The sequence below is a fragment of the Wasmannia auropunctata genome, unplaced genomic scaffold (assembly GCF_000956235.1).
Source record: "Wasmannia auropunctata unplaced genomic scaffold, wasmannia.A_1.0 LD333495.1, whole genome shotgun sequence".
Classification (NCBI taxonomy): Eukaryota; Metazoa; Arthropoda; class Insecta; order Hymenoptera; family Formicidae; genus Wasmannia; species Wasmannia auropunctata.
Window position 1 is genome coordinate 232,273 of NW_012029395.1, and position 6,000 is coordinate 238,272.

Genomic DNA, 6,000 nt, shown 5'->3' on the forward strand with positions numbered 1-6,000 from the left:
CCCCTAGGGTGAAATTCGTTTCGCGGCATGTGAGAATAAGTTTAGGGATCTTCATGTTGAATAATTAGCAGTCTCATCCTATGTATCGTATAATCGAGAGATCAAGCGGCCGTGAGCAGTACGTATTTAGCGGTAAAAAGACACAAGAAAAAAAACACTATATAAGAAAAGGATTAAGCGGAACCTGAGTTTTATTAAGCGATATTCGTAGCTTGTACTGTATTTCGGGCGTGATTCGACAATTGTCTGAGTTCCCGAACTTGTATTGTTACGTTTTGTTTCTTTCTGCGCCTATTAGTATATCATTCCTCTTCTTCTCACGAACGACATTATTATATTATTATATTATATTTATTACCGATTATTGTACAGATACATATATGCTTCTCTAACGCATCATCATATTACATTGTGATAATGTAAGACTTGTTTCTAGTCCAGCTCTTCTAATCTCGTTAATTATTCTGTCGGTACTCAGTCCAATCCCTCCCCCCCTCCTCCCATCTCCCTCCACCCCTTGTCCTCGACCGTATAATTTGTCAAACGGTACGACGCGTCGCGAGATGCGTAGATCTCGCGTATAGAAAGGTGCATCCTCTGTGCAACAAATACAGTATACAATCCGTAAATATGAGGTCAATGTTGATTTGTTTAAATAAATGTAAGTTTGAAAACCCATCGTGGCATTTTATTCACGCAAAGCACACGGAAAATGGTCATTTAATTACGTCTCGCGTATTTAATTCACGCATTAATTCTGCTCTTTAAGTAATTATATATATATATATATATATCTATAATTTTCTCTAAATAAAATAATTTACGTTATATTAAAAGAAACATAACATTCAAAAAATTTAAGCTTTTTTTATCAAATTGTCAATTGCGTTAACAACTTTAGGAGTTATATAATTAAATTTACTGATAATACATACATTTTAATTTAAAGTACTTATACATATAATCAGCGCAACAGTTTGTCAAAATTCCTATATTGATAAAAATTTTTATTAGTGAAAATAAAACATCGATCCTTTTGTGTTTTAAAATAATGGGAAGCAAATTTCTCTTTATGATCGATTAAAAATATAAACGCGAATTTACGGCTAAAAATAAAGTGCATACATATATATATATATATATATATATATATATATAACTTTAAATCCGCACTTTATTATGAATTATACTTTAAGAATTTAGAGCGATGCCATGTTAAATATTGAACGATCGAATCATCTCGCATTGCTAGATTAATATTTTTTGTGCTAATCATTTTAACATTAATAAACATAAACTGCAAACATCCGTTGGTTAAGATTAATGAGACCATGCCCTACCATAGCAGAACAATATTCTTTCCGCGAACGTTGGATCCATCCTGCGTCCTCCTCCGCCTCGTCAGTATTTTTTCCGAACCATTTCCCAAAGTTCGATCTCGATATCGCTACCGATGGAACAGCGATCTTATATTGCTTTTCATGTTTGCTGCTGAGAAGATACTCGTTTAGCTCCTTATTCAGATTTTGACATATCGCTATATACGTTCACGGCACTGTAAGATCGTAAACTGAATGTTATCGATTGTGAGAGAGAAAACGCTTTAATCGACAGTAAATAATCCGTGAAAGTATATACAGAGAGGATATCTGATATAAGTGATGTAACGCCTCTATGTGTACAAAACGTTAATTACGTAGCCATGTCAAGGAATGTTACCGATAGCACAGGTTACCAACGTTAGGACATACAGTCGGTATAAAGGCGAAGTCTGAAAATAAAAATGTCCTGCATGCGTTTAAATGAAATCCATCCACCAACGCCTCAACGTGCATATTAAAATACACGTAGCCATACAAATATATATTCTTAATTTACAAATAAAATTTAATCGAACAAAAACAAACAAATTTGTACAAATCTTTCATCATCCCCGATTCCAATCAGGGTCTATTTACATTGCATAAACATTTATACTTCATTATTTAACACACTAAAAATTTATTATTATAAATATAATTAAAAAATGCCCTAGAAATATATAACTTAATACAACGCATATAAAATAATACAACAAAAAAGACATTATGTAATATAAAATTATAAAAAATTAAATGATAAAATTATTATATTGCATAAACAATTTATTTTTTATGTAAGCTACTTTATTTAACCGATTATACTAGCAATTTGCAAGTTATTGATTAAACTTGGAATTTTTCTAAGCAAACTATATTCAATTTAAAATACAAATAAAATTTTGATTGGACTAGAACAAATTAGCCCGTACATGCCCTCCACCACCCCCGCCAATTATAATCAGCGGTCCTCGATCTTCTGTCCCAGGCAACAAACTAATGCGTGGCGCCAATATGATCACAAATAACGTTTATAGTTTGTTACCTGGGTGGCACGTATTCTTATACGGTTAATTATATACATTTATATCTTATTTTTTACATAATGTCTTTTACATTTATATACATATACATTTATATTTTATTTTATGTAATGTCTTTTGCTATCAAAATGTACAAAAAAAACTTCAATATACAACGTACATAACTATAATTACAAAAATCGAGAATATTTATAAAGTTTCACATGTATTTTTAATCTGAGATTTTGGACAAAAATTTAATTGGACTAAAACGAATTAGCCCGTAGAGGCCCTCCACCACCCCCGCTAATTAAATTAACGGTCCTCTTTTGTGCAAAGTAGCTATATGCCGTCAATATGATGACAAATAACACTATGCTACTAAGGTGATATGTATTTTTTTACGTTTATATGTATTTATATATTTTCTAAATTTTCTAGAGTGACTTTTCACTCTTTTGGAGTGAGATTCATTCTAGAAAATTTAGAGAGTACATATATTATTTTATAATGTATTTTGATATCAAAATGTACAATAAAAATGTATGAAAAGTTTCAATATACAACGTACATAACTATAATTACAAAAATCGAGAATATTTATAAAGTTTCTCATGTATTTTTAATTTGAGATTTTGGACAAAAATTTAATTGGACTAAAACGAATTAGCCCGTAGAGGCCCTCCACCACCCCCGCTAATTAAATTAACGGTCCTCTTTTGTGCAGCAAAGTAGTTATATGCCGTCAATATGATGACAAATAACACTATGCTACTAAGGTGATATGTATTTTTTTACGTTTATATGTATTTATATATTTTCTAAATTTTCTGGAGTGACTTTTTACTCTTTTGGAGTAAGATTCATTCTAGAAAATTTAGAGAGTACATATATTATTTCATAATGTATTTTGATATCAAAATGTACAATGAAAATGTATGAAAAGTTTCAATATACAAAGTACATAACTATAACTACAAAAATCGAGAATATTTAAAAAGTTTTTCATGTATTTTTAATCTGAGATTTTGGACAAAAATTTAATTGGACTAAAACGAATTAGCCCATAGAGGCCCTCCACCACCCCTGCCGATTTTAATCAGCAGTCCTCTTTTTTTCCAGGTTGCAAACTGATGACAAATAACATTAGCTTGCTATCTGGACTGTATGTTTTAATTCACAATATGATTAATTTTATATTATAATTTATATTTATACAATAATTATAAAATATGTTATTTATCATATAATAAAGATGTTATAAAGATTACAAAATGCTGTTTAAAATGTAATAAAAGTAACGTTATTGGTAACATAATAAAAAATTGCAGGATTATATGAAAGCGTCAAAAATGCATATGATAACATGAATTTTATTAAATTTATCATTATTAAAATATTGAATAATAAAAATTAACTATAATTAAGTATTTATTTTTTATTATCAACTTTAGATTATACGAAACTTATTAAATTTTATGTAACGCGAGCAATGTTGCAACCAAAAATGTCGATAATAAATTTATGTGTTATGGTTTTCCGTCGTTCAAACATTGACCGATTGTAAAAAAATTTTACAGCAATATTCAACGCACAAAAAAATAAGCTTTAGAGTAAGGCAATAATTAAATTAGAAGCTAAATCGCGATAAGAAATTAGTATAGACAATGAATAAATCGATTGAAAATACCCACTACTTTTCGAAAAAGGTAAAATCTAATGTTAATGTAATATGAAATATTTATAATTTATAATATCTATTATTGCTTGTTAAAAATTTAATACAATTTTTTATTTCGCGTTTTTTTTATGGAAGCGCAACTATATTTGATTTCAATAAAATACAATTTAAAATACCTATCAAACGCATACGAATAATTGCCTTCGAGGTTTACATTTTAAAGTTCTATGAATTTTAATAGCGTGAAATGATCGCGATTTTTCCGCGAACAAAGATGGATAATTGGTCCCATCACCGAGTGTACGCAAGTTAGTATCCGACACAAAAAAGAACAATTTTCATGATGAAGAGCAAACGTAAAGTGCTCTAATTCTATATTGAATTCCGCAAGGTCATTCACAAAAAAAAGTTAAGCGTTTCATTAACGTTAGCAGTTCTGTTACAAGAGGGAAAGAATACTAAATTTTCCAAATTGCTCGCGATAATAATGATAATAATGATTTTAGTAGCGTATCAATGATTGTTATCGCATCTCTTATACATAAATTCGCATACGAAAAATGTTCTTCCTCATTGAAAAATGCATAAATAGAATGATTCTTATATAGAATTATGGTTACGAAAGAATACATTTAATAATAAAATACATGCGCGCTATTATATCTTATTATATATGTACGGGTACAAATGTTTCTCGGGTACCACCTGTTCGAGATGAATCAAACCCGATAATAGTGGGATATTTTAAAGAATTTTGTACTGAAAACTCTATAAATATAAAATTTAATAATTTCCTATTTTTCGACAATTTAAACATTTTAGTTATTAATATCCCACTAATATGGGAGTACCCATTTGACTAATCTCGAATTTTTTGTAACCGCACATTTTTAATTACATTCATGTATTCATGCATTCATGTATAAGAATTTAAAAATAGAAGAGTACAAATCTTTTGTGTAAAATTATCTAATTGTAAATCAATAAAAATTTAAATTTATCAAATAAATATTATAATATGCATGTATTTCATTATAAAGAAGTACAAATTGCTACAACTAAACAAATTATAATATTTCAGAGAATAGCAGGATGTCCAGTACCTAAAAATAATTTGTTGAAATAGATTAAAAGTTACAGAATTAAATATATGTATACGTTCGTAACCATATTTTTGTTAAAATCTCTCATCAAAAAATAGACAAATTATTGATATAAAGTTTAAATTCATTTTACTTGATAATTGATATTGTTTAAATAATTATTATATCCATATTTATTCTATAATACATATGTCTTATTATTACTAAGACAGCACTAATATTAATATTGTTACTAATGGAAGAACATTTAGCAAAAAAATCTCAAAATATATTATTGATATAATTTAACAACGCAATTTTCAAATATGTAGAGGCCGTCAATGATTTATTGCCAAAAGTAAAACTTCCGAGGACTGCCAAAAAAAACTCGAGAGATTAATTTCGACTCTGTAACAAGAACTTTCAAATTTCAATAAGGCACCGAACTAAATATCGTGGATGTCTCACTCATGAAAATCAATGAGGAATAACTCTCCATGATGGAAATTATTTCGATTTTTTTATCAAAATAAATCACGCTTTTTGACGCTCATTCAACACTACGGATAGCGGAAGAGAAAGAAGACAGCAATCGCATTCAAAAACAAAAACAAAATTTTGAAATTGTCATTAATAAATATTTAAATATTTAAATATTGTTTTAATAACTATTTTTAAACATTTAATTTAAATACATTCTAAATGTAAATTAAAAATATTTATAAATATATAATTTAAAAATACGTTAAGAAATATTTAACGCATTACAGAAATCACGGAAAAAAATTCATGAATGTAAACCTCAAATTTTGTGAGCAAGAAATTAATAATTAATCATTGGCTCAGCTAAAGCTTGA